The following is a 22,033-nucleotide window of genomic DNA, read 5'->3' on the forward strand; positions in this document are numbered from 1 at the left end:
GCATGTGATATCAAATGTAGCCTTGACAATGCTTCAGCCCCCAGAGAGATGCTAGTTTCTCCAACTCCTCGTTCAGTTCCCTGAACCCCATCTCCCCACATGGCTGTAGGATGTTTTTCAGTTTCTACTGAAAAATATTTCTGAGTCTTTGTACATCTTAAATTTGTCCAGGACTAAAGAAAGAAAAGTATATTTTCATGTATAGGAATGCATGGAGCCTTGTGGTTCTTACTCAAATGGAGTGGTATTATTATGTATATTGGGTGACAAAACATTTAGATTACATGGAAACTAAATGTGTCAAAGCATTTTGGGGAAATAATTTGGTAGCTATTTCCAGATGCAAAAATACTTCTGTTTCTCCGTCATGTTCTTTGTCCTATTCAACACAGACCACTAGAGGTAGTAATTAATTGTCTTTTCTTCGGATATTTTATAGGTCCTGGAACACAAGACTGTAGCCCTGGAAAGTTCAGATTTTCTCATTTTACCAGAGGAGAGACTGAGGCACAAGAGGAGACCAAGGCATAGCTCCAGGGATGCCAGTGAGTCACCTGCAGACAAGATTATTCAACTGGATAAATGAAATCATCTTTTGCCTGCAACAAAAGAAAGCACAGATCACTAGTTTTGATTTCTTTCTCTTCTTTTATTAGTTTTAAACAGCTAAATGGATCACCTCCCTGCCATTCCCCCATTCTATCTCCTTTCAATTTGGAAACCAATTACATTCCACGGAGGTAGCGATCTGGTGATAGGACTCGTTTTGGGTTTCAGACTTGAATACATTTTTTACGACTTGCTTATAAAATTCTGAAAGCTGGTCTCCTAGTAGAAAGGCAGATGCTGTCAAGTGCTAAATGTTAGAGGCACATTCAGACCTCCTCTCTAGCCCTTCTTCTTTTTCTGGCACCCAAAGCACAGACCTTTCCTGTCAGCTGTGCAGCCTCCTTATTACTTTCTGGGATCAACACATGAATCTGCTCTGCTGGGTGTCAGACCCAGTGAGTCAGCAAAGCAAAGCAGCTGGGCTGAAACAGTGGACAGCCACCCAGAGCAGAGGCAGGGCCCATGCACCAGCCGCCGGGAGACGAGCTGTACAGAATCCACATCAGAGACAGAACCAGGGGCATCATTCTATAGAGGGCTTCCACTTTTGATATTCTTCTTTGTTGTCTGGTATGATATTTAATCAGTTGAAGGTTTAAAGGGAGGGTATAGGGGTGAGTCTATTTATTCCTTGTAGTATTTTTCCACCAATTTGAAATAGAAGAATTAGTTCAGACTATGACATTTTGGCTGATGCAACCTTATTTTATTACCTATTTTATTATAGATCAGAGTAAAGGGTCAAGTCATTAAATTCAGGTCAAATTCTAAAAGAAGGATATTACTCAACTCATAAACTATATTATCTTTATCAAGAAAAATGGCTTTTATCAACAGTAATCAAACTCCCTTATCCAAAAATAGTGAAACCTTGAGACTTCCAATCTGAATGTAATATTTTCCATTTCAAATATGAATAATTATTTGTGCTAAGTAGCTAAATATAACTGGAGACATTAATGGACCAATGATAATAACACAAATAATATGTTTATAACAGTTAGCATTTTTAAGCACATTATTTACCATATTATAGCCACATTACAGAGAAATTTATTTCTCCTGGCTGCTACCTCGGTAGCTCCACTAATTCTGAAAAGATTTTGTTTAATCTTTTTAGCAACTCTAATTAGTTATTATCATCTTCATATACATTTATGAATTCAGCAGATATTCATTGCAAATTATATGCCAGACATGATTTTAGGTCCTCGGGATTCAAAAAGGTTGGTTAAGATGTACGTTCCTCCAGCCCTAATACTTACAATACAGTGAGGTTGGAAACATTGACAGTTGTATGATTCTGTTAGAAATTAAAACAGTGATGAGAAAGACTAATCTCAGGGGAATGGAGATCTTCAGGCAGGATATGAAGGGAAGGCCTCTCTTTCTAGATGATAAATTTCCAGGTGTAAAGAGATGTGAAGACCATCACAGGTGGGCAAGGTGACCAGCTCTAGAAGGTGAAAGAAGGCCCATGTGACCGATGATGGTGGGGAGAAGGATGGGAAGGAGGTAGGTGAGGTCAGCAGGGGCCAGGTTATGTAAAGCCATGTGGGTTGCGGTAGGGAATTGAGTTGAGAAAACAGAGACATTGAACAGCATTAAGTCTTCTTTCCAAGGCCACAAAGCTAGCTGGGAATGATGGCGGGCCTCTGTAATAACAGCTACTCAGGAGGCTGAGGCAGGAGAACTGCTTGAACCTAGGAGGCGGAGGTTGCAATGAGTCAAGATCACGCCATTGCACTCCAGCCTGGGTGACAAGAGCAGAACTCCATCTCAAAACAAAACAAACAAAACAGAACTGAAGCACAGCTGAGCCGGGTGAGAATTTAACTCTCTCTCTATGTGTATCTCTCTGTCTTATGTATATTTCCTCTATCTCTATTTCTACATTTGTATATTATCTATCTATCATCTATCTATCTATCTATCTATCTATCTATCTATCTATCTATCTATCTATCTATATCTATCGTCTATCAGCTACTATCTATTATCTATCTATCTATCTATCTATCTATCTATCTATCATCTATCATCTATCATCTATCAGCTACTATGTGCCAGGAATTGTAGGCTGAGGAGAGGTGGCAATAAACACAATTGCTAGAGTTTCTACTCTCATGGATTTTTAGTAAGTGCAATAAAGCAAACTAAACTAGGGAAAAGGGATGTAGAGCAAAAGCGTGCTTTTGTGGATAAGGTACTTCAAAGAGAGAGTATCTTTGAGCGGAGGCAGGAATCAAGTGTGGAGGCAGACATCAGCTCTGTGTCTGCAGTTAAGACAGCTTTGTAATTAGCATTTTCTAAATACAGGAAAGTATGCTTTCTTTATTTGGTAGTGTGAAACGTGCCATGACTATCTTGAGTGTGTGTGTGTGTGTGTGAGTGTGTGTGTTGATCAAATCCTTTCCCAGACCAGAGACAGCAAGAAAAGGTCAACCTAACTTGTATGAACAAGGAGGATTTGGAGGCTTCAGGTTAATATAGTTTTGCCGGTTTTAGAGAGCCATAAAGTTGGTGTTCATGTAAATAGAGAATACAACCAGACAGAAGTTTGTGTGTGTTTGAGACACACCAAAAGTCAGTTATACCTGGAGAAACCATTATGACATTTTCAACAGAAAAGTATTTAGGTTTGGTTAAGATTTGACCCCCACAAAAGACTGAGGAAAAATGGGTGAGTTCAGCAGCAGCCAATAAAAAATCATGGGAAGATGGAATGCTGGAGTTTAGTTACCTTTGGGGCTGAGCAACTGCATTATATCCCCATAAAAGACTGAAGATTAAGCCATATTTCTCTCTCTCTGCATTGTATTCTTTCTTTTTCCTTCTTTTACCCAGCAGCATTTTTGTTGCTTGAAAAGAATTAACAGAGAGCAGAATTTTGAATATGGTTAGGATTAGCTGTTATAGAATAAGGTAAGTGAGAAAAAAACTCCTTGTCATGTTGAGTTTTTGGAATGTCTAGACATGAATGAAAAATAAAAGGTATCATTGATTGTTTTTGTTTTAATAAGTATAAAGTGAATTGGGCAATTCACAGGCCAATTCCAACCATTGTGGGCTTCCTGATGACTAGGTCCACGATATTTCAAAGAGTACAAGGTGATTTATTGGGTCTTATGCAATTATTATTCCAGGGAGCAAGATGTCGTGTCCTTGGCTTATGGGTCTGGAACCTACTCATGCATCTGTCTACTCAGGCTTCTGTCTACACCTCCAAGAGGATTTTATGGAACTCTGAATGACACAAAGATGAATCAGGTATGCTGTCTGTTCCCAAAAAGCTCACAGCACAGCCACAGATGAGAAAATCAAGAATTATTATTATTAATTATTATTATTATTATGAGACAGAGTCTAGCTCTGTCATCAGGCTCAAGTGCAGTGGTGCGATCTCGGCTCACTGCACCCTCTGCCACCCGAGTTTTAGCGATTCTCCTGCCTCAGCCTCACGAGTAGCTGGGATTACAGGCACATGCTGCCAAAAACGCATGAAAAAATAATTTTTGTATTTTTATTAGAGATAGGGTTTCACCATGTTGGTCAGGCTGGTCTTGATCTCCTGACCTCATGATCTGCTCACCGTGGCCTCCCAAAGTGCTGGGATTATAGGTATGAACCACTGTGCCTGGCTGAGAATTATTTTTTAAAAATAGGGTAAGTGAAGGATGGTGGCAAGGGTTAGATGTTTTGGGATTGGAGGAAATGATCCCAAATTGGATTAGAGTGCTTAGTAACAGTTTCTCAAAAATGCTAATGATTATGCCCATCGTAGAGAAGAAGAGTGTGTGGAAGTTATGCAGGCACAGAAGGAAGAGATTTTCTAAGAAGAGGGATTAGTACAAGTCTGGGAAGAGGCACAAAGGTTTGGAAGAGTAAGACTCACTCAGGGAATTGCAGAAAGTTGGCACAACTGGAGTCCAGACTGCATGTTAGATCAGGTGATGGGGTAGGAATGGAGAAAGAAAGAATGGCAAAGAGTGAGACTCAGAAGTATTTGGGACAAAGTTATAAGAGACCTGGGGGACACTATAATGAACTTGGATTTGATGCTAGTAGCTCTGAGGAACCACGTATGTAATTTAAATTGAAGGTGTCTCACTAAGATCATGGAAGTTGCATTGGGCTCCTGTGGGATGAGTGGAATTACATGGCAATTTTTTGCAATAATTATGGCAGGAGAATGAGGCCCACAGTAAATTATTTGGAGTGTGAAAAGCCACCTAATTCTTTGTATGTTGGTCTTTAAGGTATAAGCAGCCCTTTCATGGACCTTTTGTAGATCCAGTGAATGACCTCAACATGAAACCTTAGAGATAATTTTGAAAGAAAAGGAAAAAAAAACTTCTTCAAAGATGAAAAGATTTCCATTATATTTCCAAGCTATGTGTAATTTTTTATTATATATCAGTTACTCTGGAAACATGGCCATTGTGTGACATTGTTTCTCATTCATGAAGGGAACGCTTCTGTTTTGAATCCCCAACAGTGCCTGGTATGGTACCTGAGACAGAGGAGATGCTTAGTAAATGTGCAAGGCATTGGTTTGCTAATGGTCCAAACCAAGCTGTGTTTGAACCCATTGGAACATTTACTGAACCATGTTGTTAAATATAAGGAATGCCAGTAACAACAACAGAGTAAGTCAGTAAAGACAATAGAGCAGTGGCTTAATAGCTATCAACTACTGAAGACCTGCTCCACACTAGGCAGTCGCAGGCTCTTTATACATCACTTCACTAAATCCTTACCATCCCCTCGCTCTGTCTGTTTCATTATTCCCCTTTACAGTTAGGTTAACTGTATTTACTCAGTACTCTCAAGGTCACACAGATGCAGAGTAGAAAAGCAGGAAGTGAACCTAGGACTAAAGGCAGAGAAATTCTATGCCTTTTCTCTCCTATTGCTCTTTCCACATATCAGCAGGTACTTCCTGTGAAAGGAGAAGCACATTTGATCTCCTGGTTCCAGAGAAGAGAAAGTAAACTGGAGACTCTCCTCTGAGGGGAAGAGGAGAACTTTGGTAGGACTTTTTGACCATCAGGGAGAACAGAACTAACTTTTCTGTAAGGCTGTGGCCACCTATCCCTGAAAATGAGATGCTGGTGTAGAAAATGGACAGCCATCTCTTAGAGGATCTGCAACCTAATTTCTATTCTGGCTGGAAAACTTAAATACATTCGCTTAATCTTTATGATCTTGAGATATTCTTTGGATAGTAACAACAGCTCCTGACATCTGGATATTATTTCATTTCAGACAAAACACTTGCGTGGAGCATCTTATGTGATCCCAAGTGGCATTCTTTTTGGGATAAGGTAGCTGTTGCTCAGAGAAGCAGCGTGACTTGTCCAAAGATACACAGGGTGAATGAAAGACTTGGCAGTGGGACCTGGTCCAATAATTTCAAGACCAATGCATCTTGTCTACTGGAATGAAGCAAAAATATGGGTCTATAGGGCAGCATTACATAGAATGAGTAGTTTCTTTCCATTATTAGTGTGAACCATACACTGAAGCTATTTCTGAGGCAGGCATGGTTCTCTAAGTGGGTCAATGTTCCTGAGGCACGGACTTCCTTCTGGGAACAAAGTATCCTTTAGGATCTTCCTTAATCATCCTCATCAGTGTAATATGTTGCTTCCTGTCCAACTCTGCCCCATTTCCACAGGCGATTTATCTGTATCCAGAGACACCAGAGATCTGCTTCTTACTTCAAATATTTCATACGTAGGTCATTCTTCCTGACGTGTGAGCCAGGGCACAAGTCTAAGGCTCCCACTTACACAGCCCAGAGGGCCTGAGCCCTGCTTTCCATAGTCAGGTCAGGAGCACACTGACTCCTGACTGTGGAAAGTTTGCCTGTGTGCTAAGTGTAAGCAGATGTCCCCAGCTGCTGGATCCTGTGACCATATGAAACCAATCACCCACTCTACACAAATATGCATCATCAGGCTAAAAGCTGAAGGTGCAATGAACTCATCCTGCTTCCCATAGGACAGTGGGTGAGGAGAGGCTGTGGGGAGTCTGGTCAGAGCCGTCCATCTAAGGGCAAAATTTACGTGGTTTAAGGAGATGAAAGTGGTGAGGTGGGACCAAAGGAAGTGCAGCTCAGAGTTAGGATAGATACTGGTTCAACATCATCTGAGCACTTTCAACCCTGTACACGTGGGGGAACTAATTTTGGGGTGGAAGTGATTTCCTCATGATATCATAGCAATCTAGTGATCCCCTCCGGGTTTTATCAAAGATCAAAATGCCCAGGCCAGGACTCATTCATTCCATGATGTAAGGTTGCCCATGTCACTGGCTTTCTGTGGAGCCCTTGCATCTCTTGTGTTATAAATCCTGGCAGTTTTGGAGTGACTCTTCTAAGTCATGTAAACTTTTCTAGAGAATAAAAATGATAATGCCATTGATTGGGGGTTATTCTTAGGTTAGCCTAGATGCTCTATGTACTTAATTATATTAATAGCTCTAACATACCATGAAGTAGGTCTTCTATTTTAAAGAATAAGAAGCTGATACTCGGAAATGGAAAGAGGGTTACCTAAGGACACTGCTTTTAGATGGCACAGCCTAAGTTCACATCAACACAGGCTCCAAAGACATAGTTTAAAGAATCAGTGAAGTTATACTGAGGCACCTGATTAACAACACAAGATGACTGAGTGAATAATATTATTTGTTCACTTAAATGAATTTACTGAGCATTTATTATGTGTATGGCAGTATATGTGGTTTCAAAGTTGAGCATAACACTATTCAATTTTTTTTAAGAAAATAGCATATTGGTGGAGGCAGAAATACAAACAAGTCCCTTATTTATGTTGAAGCAATTGTTAAATGGATGATTGATCAGGTGTAATTGGAATAGAGTAAAAGGAGTATATCCGTTTCTCCAAAGGGTAAGAAAAGGTTTATCAGAAGAGGTATCCTTAGGGTAACCCTCTTTCCATTTCTGGTTGTCTGTTTTCTATCAAACGGGTGCGGGTGGAATTCAAAGCAGAAGCTGACAGTACTTTTAGCACCGTGAAAACAGAACAAATTATGGAATTGTGGAATACTTAGGGAAATACAGATAATTAGGTATTATTAATCTGTTAAAATATAAGCAGGGGAGGTGAAAAGATGATATTAAATAAAGTGGTTATGAGGACCTTAAAGGTTTTACTAAGGGAATTAGAATTGTTCTCTGAGGGCAATTGGGAACCATGCATGGGTTTTAAACAAAAAAATGTATGACTGACGTATTGTTTAGGATTGCGTTTGATTGCTAGTAATGTAAAACTCTGAATCAATACTGGCCTAACAACAGTAGGAGTTTGTTTTTCATGTAAAAGTCTAGTGTTACATGTTCGAAGATGAATATGGTGACTCTGTTTAGGAATTCAAGAATTGTTCAACCATCCCTGTATGTGACCTTCAAATTCACATTCATAATCATGGCAACTAGGTGGCAACAATGGTAAATAAGAAGACAGTCACATAGACACCAGTGTTCTTTTAAGGAAGGTCCTCAGAAGCTTGCACAAGATACTTCTGTTTTTATCTTATACATCAGAACTTAGTTACATGTCCATACTCAGCTGCATTAAAGGTTGGGAAATACAGTCTTTACTCTGTTATGATCAAGAACCCATATGAAAGTCGGGATTTGTGGTTTTCTGCTAGGACTGAAGAATGAATATTGAGGCAAGTTATCAGTAAATATTTTCATATCAAAGAGATCACTTTCATAGCTCTGTGGGAGACAGACAAAGATACAGGGAAGATTCTGAAGATATAAGACTGAGGCTGGTGATAACCATGAGGCTGGGGAATGCTTTCCCTTTCAAATTACCTAGGCTTTGCCCGATTAAGGAAATCGCTCTCTAAGAGTTATTTCTTTCCTACTGAGTCAGAGGTAGATATATGTCTCCTTCAGCAAATGAGTCATACCTAAGGTTGGGTAAACTTGTTTAGATATGCAGAATGAACCACAATATGAACCTGGTTTGGGCTGTATCCTTCACTGACTTAAAACTATGCTCATGAAATAGCCATATCAGATTTTTTATACTGATCGTCTGTAGAGCTAAGATATGTAAGAGTAAGTTTCTATCCATTTCATTCTGGTTAGCAGAGTTAACATGTTTTGCCTGTTAAATATTCTTGGAGTTAGGATAAGAACATGAGTTTTAGGACCAAGAGAAATGTGAATGAAAAAGTCAGCTACGGTACTAATCCCTGGTTGTCTGGTTTCTGAGTTAGCGCTGTTCATCACCATGTCATATGACATCCTCTGGCTCTTGGTTTACTTCTGACTCTTCCTTAAACTGCTCATTTTAAAAACATGGGGAAGGTTGCATCAGTATTATTGAATATCCCTAAGAAGTAGAGGGAGAAGAGTGGACTTGAAGATAGAAGAATTTATTCTTGCACACTAAGTGTGCTCAGCTGGCTATGTCTACCTCCATACCTCCTTTTTAAGATTCGTCTCCTGGCCCCACAAGTATGTCCAGGGCCCTGTAAAGGAAATAATCCAGCATATGTCCAATGTTGGCTTACACAGTCCTCATCAGCTTCGAGCCATCTGTGCTCACTTTAGATCTCACTTTTTCTTCCAATATCCCTGTATCCCCTCTTTTTCAGGGTCCTTACTCCTCTATTTTACCCAGTTTCTCTTGATTCTATTACATGGCTTCATTCTTGTCTACAGTGTTTATAGGAATATGAAAGAGCAGGGATTTTGTCTGAAAACTGCAAGACTCCAAGGTTGAGATATAACATACTGTTCAATAACAGAGATGCTGAAATCAAACTGCTATGAATTTACATCTTTCTCTCACTACTGTTCATTCTGGACCTTAAGTGAATCGTGTAACTTTTTCAGTTTCCTTATCTGTAAGAAGGGGGATAAAAATAATTCCTGTTTTGTATGTGACTGTCAGAATTTAATGCGTTAATACAGATGTATATAATATATATTATACATACATAAACATTTTGGTATAGTGTTTGGCATATAGTTAAATGCAAAATAAATATTAGCTATTGATACTAATTTTGGGGTTGGAGGTCAAGAAATAAGGTTGGAAAGTGGGGAGACTCCATTGTGAAGACTGACTTAATGATTAAGAAGCTGGATTTTGGGCAAAAAAAAAAAAAAGAGGGGCTTTGGACAGGAGAGTGAGTTCATTTTCTTTTCTTTTTTTTTATTTGAGACAGAGTCATGCTTTGTCACCCAGGTTGGAGTGCAATGGTACAATCTCGAACACACTGCAACCTCTGCCTCCTAGGTTCAAGCAATTCTCCTGCCTTGGCCTCCCAAGTAGCTGGGATTACAGGCGCATGCCACCATCCTTGGCCAATTTTTGTACGTTTTTAAATTAGAGTCCATGTTGGCCAGGTTGGTCTTGAACCCTTGACCTTGTGGTCCACCCACCTCTGCCTCCCAAAGTGTTGAGATTACAGGCATGAGCCACTGCATCCTGTTTGGGTTCATTTTCTGTTGCTGCCATACAACATGAAACTTAGTGGTTTGAAACAAAACAGACTCACAGGTCTGTAGATCAGAAGTGTAACATGGGTAGGCAGACTGCATTCTCTCGCTTTTGGGAAGCCAGGTAATCTTTCTCGGCTTTTAGAGGCTCTTCCTATTCCCTGGCCAGTGGCCAAGCATACTCCGAATTCTGCTTCCATTGCCACATCTTTGTGTCTGCCTCTGACTCTACTGCTTCTCTCTTGTAAGAACCTTTGTCCCAGATAGTCCAGGACAATCTCTCCATCTCAAGATCCTCAATTCAATTACATTGGCAAAGTCCCTTTTGCCATGTAAAGTAACGTATTTGCAGGTTCTGGGGATTAGAATTTGGACTTTGCGGGGTTGGGTGGGGGGGTTTGGAGTATTATTCAGCCTACCATAGGGAATAACATGGCTGTCTGGGGATTTTCCAGGACTGCTTGTGAGATTAGAGTTAGGAAGGCCAGTTAAGATGCTGCTGTGAGATTAGGGGTGGTGGCCAATGTGAATGTAAGCATTAGGGGGAATCAGGACACTGGGGAGGAATGGCTGCTGAGGAACTAAAATTACCATGATTTGGCTAATGAGAGTAGGATAAGGGCTTCTTTCCAGATTTCTAGCTGCAGGGACTTACAGGTGGGGGATGGTGGTGTCAGCAGGCGCTGGCAAATGCCGGGGGAGGTGACCGACACTCTGACTAAGGCTTTCTGAGAAACCCTGCTTCCTGCAGCCTGCAGCCATTTGTTATAAAATAGAGAGGGCAGTCTGGCCCAGAACAGTTCCCCACACGTCACTCATTCTTAACTTTTTCCAAATCTGTGTTTTTAATATTTCAATTTCTGGCTATTTTTCTTTAAGTAGACTCCAGTAAAAGTACCTTCATCCTAAGCAATTAGTTTCACAAAATCACAACTCTGATATGCCTGGATATTTTGATACATATGCAATTCATACATACTCATTAAAATGGAAATATATTTTTCCATGCACCAGCCGAAATTATTTCTTAAACATCAGTGCTAAGCATACCGCATATATGCAAATGTTGCAGTAACAGCAAGAGCACAGACTGAGAGATTCAAACCTAGACTTGAGTGTGTCACTTTGAGTCCCTGGACTTTTATTTCCTCATATGTGAAATAAAGGTAATCCCTTCCTTATTATAATAACTTAGATAATTAGTGTAAGAAAAATGCCAAGTATCATATCTTATTACAGGAACCCAGCCTATTATATGCATTTATATTGTTGAATCTTGTGATGGTTTTCCCTTATACATTTTAAGTAAGTCAGTCTTTTCATAAGACCTGCCAGTTAATTTTGATAAATGGCTTAGGGAATTTATGATCTGTGTAGTCTAGGTGGCAAAGCAATTTTACTTAATGTTTTCTATTACCTCATGAGTCTTCTTTACTTCCAGGACACTTAGGGTCAAGTGACAGAAGGGCTTAGGGAAATCATTGATCCCTGTTAACTGTGTTAGGAGAACCCTGGTCAGGAGATGCTGGACTCCTGGGATAGAAAACCTAGTTCTTTGCAAAGATTTAAAGTAAAGGTTTGAGTTGGAAAGCCCCACTATTTTCTGGACTATATTAGAATCATTCCTCTTCTCATGGATCTGGGTCATATTGCTTATAAAATACCAAGGGCCATTCCTGTCCCTTCATTCCTAAAATGTACACTGGCTGACATGAAGTTCATCTTTGTTCTATTCAATATTCCATCTTTCATCTGAACCTCCCTCACATTCCTACCCCAACGCAATACATGTTTTTTTTTTTTCCTTTTCCAACATCCCAGAAGATTCCAGCATGATTTGTTTAGCCTTCAGATAAGCCTTGACAGAAGGACAATCTGTCACAATCTATAATGACTCATTTGAGGACATCACTGAAGGTCCACAAGACAGGACCAAACGGTTTTTAAAAAATACGCCAGAATCTCTCCCTACTGAATCCCTACCCAGTCTAACAGAATTAGACTCAAAGCAGCATTTTCAGAAGATAGCCCTATTTGCATGAGCTTTCCATTGATACATCTGGTTTTCTTTTTGAAAAAGGCCCTCAAACCTCATAAAACTGAAGTCTTTTGAATCAAACCACAAATTCCTTATAGCTAACCTCAGCAAAACTCCCTAGGCACTCTATGTACTTAGTCCCTGTAACGCTTATTCCTCTTTACTCTTCTATCTTCATTAAGTTAGTGGGAACCAAGCTTACAAGTATAAATCTGATCGTTTTGTTCAATTCACTTCATATTAATAAAAATTATGGGCCATTTTTCTGCCTTAGACCTTTGACTTAGAATAGCTACTATTTACTAAACTCTAACTGTGGCCAAGTACATTACACACTATGCCATCTAAACTTACAACAGTCTTACAAAGTAGGTGGTATTTTTCTAGCCTTTCCAATGAAGAAAGAGAAACAAACAAATTAACAAAAGTTATTGTTTCATTGTCTTACCGTAGCTAGATCATAGATCTAGCAATTCAAATCCAGTCTGCATAACTCCAGTGCCCGCCCTTCTCATGTTTGTCTCTCTATATAATAGATTCCTAAGAGTTAATTTTCAAATATGATTTGATATTTTAACAGCTCCTCATTTACCTCAGGCAATTGTTATCCTGATTACTGACTTCTTGGTGATGACAATTATTGCTACTATTCTCTAAGTGTTATACTGAGCATTTTATATACCTTGAATACAATAACCTCTTGAGGCAAGTATTATTATCTCCATTTTATAAATTTGTGAACTGAGATGTAAAAAGGTTTGTTCACATTGCCATGATCACACAGCACTCAATTAATGAGAACTGCAAATACTAGCGAAAAGCAAAACTTTGTACATGCCAGAACTTTTGAAATCTATTTTACATGGTTAACTCATCCAATCCCCACAACAATTAATGAGAACCGTAAATACTAACAAAAAGCAAAACTTTATGCATGCCAGAAATTTTGAAATCTATTTTACATGGTTAATTCATTCAATCCCCACAACAACCCTGTAAAGTAGGTAGTATTATCATCTGCCTTGCACAAGTGAGGTAACTGAGGCACAGAGAAATGAAATGATTACTTAAGGCCACACAGTCAGTGTAAGAGCTAGAGTGAATCAGTATGGCCCTGGGTCTGACTCGAGCTTGTTACCGCAGCGACATGCTGCCTAACTATCTGGCTGCAAAGCCTCTTTGCTCCAGGCAGGTATCTATATGAGAGAACTTGAAATTCTATTACTCGATTCAATTCTTTTATTCACTGTGATCTCACTTTGTTGAAAAGACAGGATTTGATGCATTCCATGTCAGTGGTGATCGCTGTTATTGAGATAGATTTGCACTGATGTCTGGGAGTTTGGACTGAATGTGAATAACATACAAAGGTGACCTGCGAGAAATATGCAGCTCTGTCAGAAAGCTAGAGCTCTGCTTGGCAGAGAGAGTCATCATAGATTGTGACAGATTCTCCTTCTGTCAAGGCTTATCTGAAGGCTAAACAAATCATGTTGGAATCTTCTGGGATGTTGGAAAAGGGGAAAAAACATGTATTGGGTTGGGGTAAGAATGTGAAGGAGGCTCAGATGGAAGATGGAATACTGAATAGAACAAAGGTGAACTTCATGTCAACCAGAGTTCTTTTTTGAAATGAAGAGCCAGGGATCAAAGCTAAAAAAGAGAAACATTTTCTTTAATTGCAGACATGGAAATACAGAAATCAACATCTGAAGAAATTCTAACTGACACATTAGGCTCTAGATTGATATTACTCTATGTTTGAGTCTCAGTTTTCGTTGTTTTCTTTTTTTTTTATTTTTGGTCTAATGTCTCTGCAACTATAAAGACACACCTACAGTACAGCATGAGGTGAACTCCTTCACAATGAAAATTTGACACTTTTATTAACTGATAACTGAGAGATGTAAATTCACATTTAGATTTGCTTCAATATAAAATATTCACTTAAATTGCTATGTAGTTACATTTCTTAACTTTCCCAAATTTTCAAGTATAAATGATGCCTGACATTTGGCATTAGTTTTGAGGATTCACAAGAGCAATTTTCTATATCAACATTTAATAAGCATCTCCATACTGCAGATTTATAGGGAGATAGCCTCCAGCAATACAGAGACTATGTGAACAGCAGTGTGAAGGTGACAGTTATTTGTCACCTATGTTATGTTAGGCAGTGTGGTTATATATGTACCATCTCATTTAATAATTACCACTGATATGCAGAGTTCTTATTATTAATCCCCATTTTATAGACAAACACATCCAGGACTATGAGCTATATTGCACAAGGCTCCTGTATGTTCTAATCACGAATTCGAAAACCAGTCTGTCCGACTTCAAAACTTGTGTTCTTTTACCAGACCACCATACAATGCCTCTCAGAGTAAAGTAGAGACAAATCAGTCTTCAAGGGGGAGACTCCCTACCCTTGAAGAGAAATATCAAACTAAAACAAAACCATGAAGTTCAGTGTTCTAATTTAGAACACCAACCTTTGAAGTCCCATATTCTGGCCTTTGCTGGATATAGAATACAAGTCCTCTTATGCTCTAAGATGATCGATTACCTTTATCTCTTTCTTCCAGGTGAGAAAGTTAGCTATTTCTGAAGTAAGCATTAATCTTAGTGAGAAAATAAAGCATACATTATAATTCATTACATCATGCAGTTGATCATTCATTCAGAAAATGTCTTGTGGTAGATTGACTGAAAAACGTAGCTCTGTTTTTTTACTCCTCCCATGCCCATGGCAATGTGACATTGCAGATTTTTTATCAAGAGGTAGTCTATTTCACCATGATTTTAATATGAGCTCTCCTTGTGTCTTGTTTTGTCCAAAAGAAGGTGGCAGAAGTGACAAGGTGCCACTTTTGAGTCTAGTTTGTGAGGGGCTTTGCATGCCTCTGTTTCTCTCCCCTGCTCTTGCTTCCTGGTCATGCTGTGGGAACAAAATCAGGCCACAGTACAGGAGGTAAAGAGGGACACATGTGGACAGCTACACACAGAAGCAGAGCTGCCTGACTGAATGCAGCTACCCTCATTCTCATGAGGGAACCCAGCAGAAACCAGAAGAGCTAAGCCTGCTTTAAGTTGCTGACCCACCAAATTGTGAGCTAAATACATGGTTGTGGCTTCAGCCACTAAGTTTTGGGCTGGTTTGTTCTGCAGCACCAGATAACTGATATCTATTTGCTAAAATACAATGGGTGCCAACATTGTGGCATACTATGGGGACATAGAGGGGAATAAGTTATGGTCCCTGTTCTGAAAGAGGAATAGGAAGTCAGACACGTAAACAAATAATGACAACATGGCAAGTTACAGGATTAATCAAAGTAAGTTGTGAACTCCGTTAAGTGGGAAAGTTCTATTTCCTCTGTAAAGAAACCACTATGATAGGGAATACAGTACCAGTTGGTTCCAATAATTCTTGTGATAGTGTCGTCCAAACCTCAGACTGCTCAGTGGTCACTCAACAAGGAGCCTTGAAGATTACCCAATGCTATTTATATCTATTATATGATCCTCATTAAGAAACCTCAAAGGGGAGCCAGGAGCTTGGAGCCAGAGCTTTTTGGAAGAATTTCTTTAAAGGGGTAGGATTCTATGATTAAATTTGAAATAGTTACATACTTGAGAGTACTGGTAAAAAATTTTAGGCTTTTGGACCTTTAATGACTGAAAAAATTAATAGAGCTGTAGGCTCCAGAAATCAAGAACTTGCTGAGTCTCTCTGTTTTTTTTTCAGAGAGGAAACGATGGCAGCTGGCAGATAGATTAGTGTAAAGAAGCTACACTTGGGGTTGAATCCCAGCTGAGGCACTCAGATATTTGATCTTTTGCTGGTTCCTGAATCTCCATACAATTTGTGGTGCTTATCTTTAAACAGGGATAAAGATATCTACTTTATATGGTTATGATGAAGACTAAATGTACCTGGCATATAATTAATGTTAATAGTTTCCCCATTTCCTTCATGTTTAATTTTCCTTTGCTTTCTGTTGCCATTTTCCACTTTTTTCAAAAGACTCAATTGGAGCCCCAGTACATTAGCCTTCATGAAATTGCGTCCTGACCATCCGTGAAATGGATGAGTTTGAAGACTTCCCCAGCGCCTGTCTGGAAAAGCACATTTTGAAAGTGACTTTGAAGGACTGGTTGAATAATAAGATCTATTCATGATCACAGAGAGCCGAGACAAAAGGCTGAGACAAGTCTGTTTCTAGCAAACTCAGCGTGGAATGTCAATGCACATATCAGGACCCAGCCTGTCACTTTGGTTCACAGAGAGAATGGTGGTTTTATGACATTCTTGGCACCACAATCTGACAACTCACAAATGGCTGGGGCATTAAACATGACCAAGGATAGAGCTGGATAGACGACCCTAGATTTTCTTTTTCTTCAAAGGGAGCACATGTAATGTTCTCATGCAAATCAGAGAGGAAGTGAGAATTCTTTCTTCTTCCTTTTCTCTGCTATTAACCTCAATCACATAACTCTTGAGTTAATTTTCCTTCTATAACAAGAACACCAAACAGAAAGCACATGTGAGAATTAAACACAGAGTAGAATGCAGGCTGAATCTATGGAATTTATCAGGGCTTGTTTACAGAGAAGGCAAATCAGGAGCTTGTTGGAGGCATAGTTTTCTCACCTGTATGATAAAAAGAATCACTCTTGGAATATGTATGAGGTTTTAGGGATGCTTCTAGAAAGCCTCTCTACTAGAATGGTTTCTAGTCTCAGGACCTTTACACATACAAGGCTGTCTGTCTAGTGATCCCTTCCTTGCCCAGATGTTTTTTGGTTAATTCCTCAAATTTATTCTGGCCTTTTCCCAAATGTCATCTTCTCACTGGAAAATTCCTTAACTTAATTGTCTTATCCAAAATTGTCATCCTGTTAACTGTCTACCTCCTCAACCTGGTTGACTTTTACGTGGTAACATCTATCCGACATTGTGTCACATATTTACATGCTGCTTTGTTAATTTTTCATCTTCTACAGTCAAATGACAGTCTCGTAAGGTGGGGACTTTAACTGCTTTGTTCAATTCTGTGTCCCCAACACATATAATGGCAGCTTCTATAAAGGAAACACTCAAACATTTGCTAAATGAATGAATAAGTAAATAAACATGCAAGATTGTTTTGACACCAAAAATTAAAGCATATAGTAGGCATTCTATAACTGTTTGCAGAATTAATGAGTGTGCATATCCATCTGTGAACAGAATTAGGGAATCACTGCTCTCCAGCAAGCCAGTGTCTCTCTCACTTCACACCCCTGCAGATTGCATAAGGAATGTCCAGACACTTTCTGTTTCCAGAATGACGTAATGTGGAAGGAGAAGACCTGCAGAACATGCTGCTCACAGACGAGACAGATGATCTCATCCCCTTCCTAGGCATTCCCAGGCTTTGATATTAAAAAAATAGAATAAACGCTGCAATGTTCAATTCACAGGTGGTTGTTTAGTCCTCAGCCGTTTATTGGCAAAATACTTTAACTCATCTCTTAGCTCCCTGGTGGCTGGGAGGAGGAGAGGAAAGTCATGTCAGATATCATCTGGCCTATTTCTTCAGCCAAATGGAATAGATTTACCCTAAGAAACTAGGACATAAAAAGGGAGAAATGCATTTTAACATCAGCCACAGGGGACAAGCTGTGAGCAAGCGGGGATGGGGGAGCTTAAAAAACAAAGTAAGCAAAGTGTTTCACTGACACCTGAGAGCTGAGGTTGTTTTTGGGTTTATTTCAAAAGACTAGGGCCTGAAGAAATGATGTACCCGATATCTCTCACGTGGCTCATTTTTATCTAAAAAATCTTTTAGTTTTGATGTCTGTATATAAATTAAGTTGATCAGACTATTGATGTATAGGTATTTACTACTCTACAGTTTATAACACGTTTCAATACACAGATCTTCCCAAAAGTCCTGAAAGTAAAGGGTATAGAATGATACCCCTTTATAGTTGAGGAAGTTGAATTTCAGAGTGGGGAGGTAAATTAATCAAGATTACACACCTAGAAAACAACAGGGTTGCCATTAGAACTCAGATCTAGTCATTTTTAAGTGTAAATCTCCAACCAAATCTTCAATTCAAGACTTAAAAGGTGACCTGCTTGTCAACCACGTTGTCTGTATGCCTCAAAGATTTCCTATGTCTCTTTTTTCTGTGGTTAGCTACTAGACACCTTATTTCAGATCTGGGGCAGGTCTGGGATGACAAGTCTGTGCACAAATCAAGCTGAAGTCCAGTTGGATGTCTCATGAAATATTACTTTTGCACCTATTTAGTAATAAGCCAAATAGGACTGTCGGCTCTATTCCAAACTTGCCCCTCGTCTCTTTTCTATCCCCTTTCCACTAAGCTTTTTTTTTTCTTTCCAGAAACTGGTGTTAGCAGCTGGTCAAGTTCTAAATATAAAAGTCATCATTTCCACAACCACATTTTCCATCCAATCCAAGATAAAATTATCCAATTTTCATTGCCAAAATGCATCTTGGCTCTGTCCCTTTTTCTCCATATTTATAGCCACCACCTTAGTTCAGGCCACCAATCCTGAGCCCTAGATTATTATAACAGCCTCACAGCTGCCGACTCTCCTTCCACTCTTGCTTCTCCCATTGATCATCTGCAATGAACGCAAGAGCAGGTGTCTTTGCATACACCATTTTTTGTGTGTGTGCTTAACCTTTCAAGGCATTTTTATGCATTTACAAAATCCCAAAGCCTCAAAGGGACCATAGGCTCAGGTTGATCTAGCCCTTGGCATTCTTGAAAACCCTGTTTGTGCCCATTTCACACTTGCTTATTTTATTCTATTCCAGAAGTTGCGGTGTATAGAGAAAACTTCATTTTCTTTTTTTTCTTCTTTTTTTTTTTGAGATGGAGTCTTATTCTGTCATACTGGCTTGGAGCAGTGCAGTGGCACAGTCTTGGCTCACTGCAATCTCCGACTCCTGGGTTAAAGTGATTCTCCTGCTTAAGCCTCCCAAGTAGCTGGGATTACAGGCACACTCCACCATGCCCGGCTAATTTTTGTATTTTTAGTAGAGATGAGCTTTTGCCATGTTTCAGCCAGGCTGGTCTTGAACTCCTGATCTCAGGTCACCCGCCTTCCTTGGCCTCCCAAAGTGCTGGAATTACAGGCATGAGCCACCACATGTAGCCAAGAGAGGAAGTTTCTTGAGAGTAAACACACCGAGAAGAAAGCAGAGCTTGGATGCTACGAGAGATTGAACACTGGCAATATTGTTTGAGGCCCTGAGTTCATTTATACCTTAAGTGCTGCTTTGAGTTATTGATCCAATAGATTTTTCCATTTTCTTTAATCAAAATCAAATTGATTTGAGTTTATTATCATTTGCAACAAAATATTTCTGGATTTCCACAAACTCACAATCAGATGGGGAAAAGCCGTGAACAGGCAAATACTCTGAAAATAGATGATTTATATGATACAGGTGGACAAGAGGGCCTTTAAAAAATGGATGTATGCAAAGACACCTGCTCTTGCATTCATTGTGGGGGTTGGGGTGGGGGAAAGTGTCTGCTTCCCTGCAGGAGACAACATCTGGAAGCATACTTAGCAGCTGACAGGATGTATATACCAACCAGAGGATGGCAGAGAGACATTCCAGGGAGAAGAGAAAGCACGAGTCAAGGCATGGCATGAAATTGGATGACAGTTTCTGGGAACCCCAAGTTGCTCATCCTAACTTTAATGCCTGGATGGCAAAGGCAAAGGGAGAGATGCTACAGAGAGAGGCAGAAGTCATACTACGAAGTGGCCAATAGCATGTCCTGACAAGATAATGTTATCCTGGGAATTTTGAGAGAGCATTGAGAAATTAATTTTTCCACTTTAAAAATGGACATTCTAATTCCTCCCCAGCGCATGTATCATAAAACATGATGGTGACGATCTCTTAGTAAAATGGTTATGAAAATGCTTTGAACTAGGTATAAATTGGCTAATTATATGAGGGAAAAAAGAAACTGCAATATGTTTGACATCTTCTAGGTTCCAGACCCTGGAAAGGAGAGAGACTCTGATACAATTTGGCTGTGTCCCCACCCAAATCTCATTTTGAATTGTGACTCCTACAAATTCCCATGTCATGGGAGGGATCTGGTGAGAGGTAATTGATTCATGTGGGTGGGTCTTTCCCATGCTGTTCTTGTGTTAGTGAATAAGTCTCATGAGATCTGATGGTTTTATAAAGGGGAGTTTCCCTGCACAACTTCTCTTCTCTTGTCTGCTGCCATGTGAGATGTGCCTTTTACATTCTACCATGATTGTGAGTCCTCCCCAGCCACATGGAACTGTGAGTCTATTAAACCTCTTTCTTTTGTAAATTGCCCAGTCTCGGGTATCTCTTTATCAGCAGCTTGAAACCAGACTAATACAGAATTAATACAGGAAGGAGAAGCTGAGATGATGTGTAGGTGGGTTTGGTGAGTCCCATGAGATTTCAGTTCCTGGCAGTGAAGACCTCAATGGTAGGGCACCCTTGGAAGTTGGGCAATATCCTTGTAGTGAGAGGAGAAAACACTGCTTGTGCACTTAGCCTATTCACAACTGGCTGGAGCAAGACCTGTTCCCTACCCTTCTGTGCCTCCCCCTTGCATCCCAATAACATGATCCCAGAATAGTGTTTCTGATGCTTAAAGTCAAACAACTTCAGTGGTCAAGAGCTTTGTTCCCAGGAACTGTTTCCCCAAATCCCTTCTTGTATTACTTTCTATGTATGTTAACATTCTCCCCACCCCAAGCCTCAGTCATCACATAGTTGAACAAAACCAAGAAAATGCCACAGTGGCAGGGGCAGGCTCTCACATAGGGAGCCCCAGCTTCAGTGTGGGGACATGATTGAATTCTTTGGGCTTTGTAGACTGGAAAGCAGGGTTGTAATTGACAGTGCACCAGGACTAGGGTCTGTTCTCTTAGGGGGGTCTCCCATCCATGAGATCAAGAATTCTAAAGCCACATTCTTGGCATCAGCCTTCCTGGAGCAGTTGGTATGACCACTAAGTGTTAGATTTACTCTGGGCTGATAGTTTCCGCTGTTTAGTGACCTGAGACAATAAACCTGAGATGTTGCAATATGGGTCTGCCAAAATAAAACCACTAAGATTGTCACAGGAAACAAAATAATGTGCCTCTTTAGTTTAAGGGGCAACTTGGCTACATCTGAAATTCTAAATTTTTCTCTTTTCCATTTCTCAGTCGAGGGTAGAACGTGTGTTAAAGTAAATATGAGATGCCTTGGTTAAGTATTCGATTATCTCATTCATTTATTCAACAGTTATTAAGAACCTGTTCTGTGTCAGATGTAGTGCTAGGACTGAGAGAAGCTGAATAAGACACTGCCCTGCCCTCCTGAAACTTGCAGTCTATCAGTGGTGTTGAGCAGTGGTGTTAACTCTCAACCAGCAGATGAAGGATTCCATTTCCTTTCCAGCTCTGCCACAGTGCTGGGAATACTTGACTGTAAGGTGAGGGCTTTTGTTTACAAACATTCTATTTCAGCAAATGGGAGTATCTCATAATCAAGGCATTATAAGTCTTGCAGATTTAAATTTAATCTCTCAATTGTTTATTTTTAACGCCAAAAATATTCACAAAGAACACATGAACCCATTAAAAATCAGTGCAAGGTCTGGATATATAAAGAGGCCACCTTGCCAGGTGTGGTGGCTCATGCCTGTAATTTCATCACTTTGAGAGGCCGAAGTGGGTGGATCATGAGGTCAGGAGTTTGAGACCAGCCTGGCCAACATGGTGAAACCCGTCTCTACTAAAGACACAAAAAATTAGCCGAGCTTGGTGGTAGGCACTTGTAATCTCAGATGCTTGAGGGGCTGAGGAGAATTGC

The 22,033-nt window shown here is 39.8% G+C and overlaps 1 long non-coding RNA gene across 1 annotated transcript in view; it reads left to right on the forward strand.

Annotated features, from left to right (window-relative positions):
• Positions 1–1,053: 1,053 nt before the first annotated feature.
• Positions 1,054–22,033, forward strand: part of LOC144578887 (uncharacterized) — a 41,724-nt gene continuing 20,744 nt past the window's right edge. The window contains exons 1-2 of the long non-coding RNA XR_013525352.1: positions 1,054–1,179; positions 3,756–3,879. This is a non-coding gene — a long non-coding RNA (uncharacterized LOC144578887). The remainder of the gene's footprint in view (positions 1,180–3,755; positions 3,880–22,033) is intronic.

The sequence above is a fragment of the Callithrix jacchus genome, chromosome 1 (genome assembly GCF_049354715.1).
Source record: "Callithrix jacchus isolate 240 chromosome 1, calJac240_pri, whole genome shotgun sequence".
Classification (NCBI taxonomy): domain Eukaryota; kingdom Metazoa; phylum Chordata; class Mammalia; order Primates; family Cebidae; genus Callithrix; species Callithrix jacchus.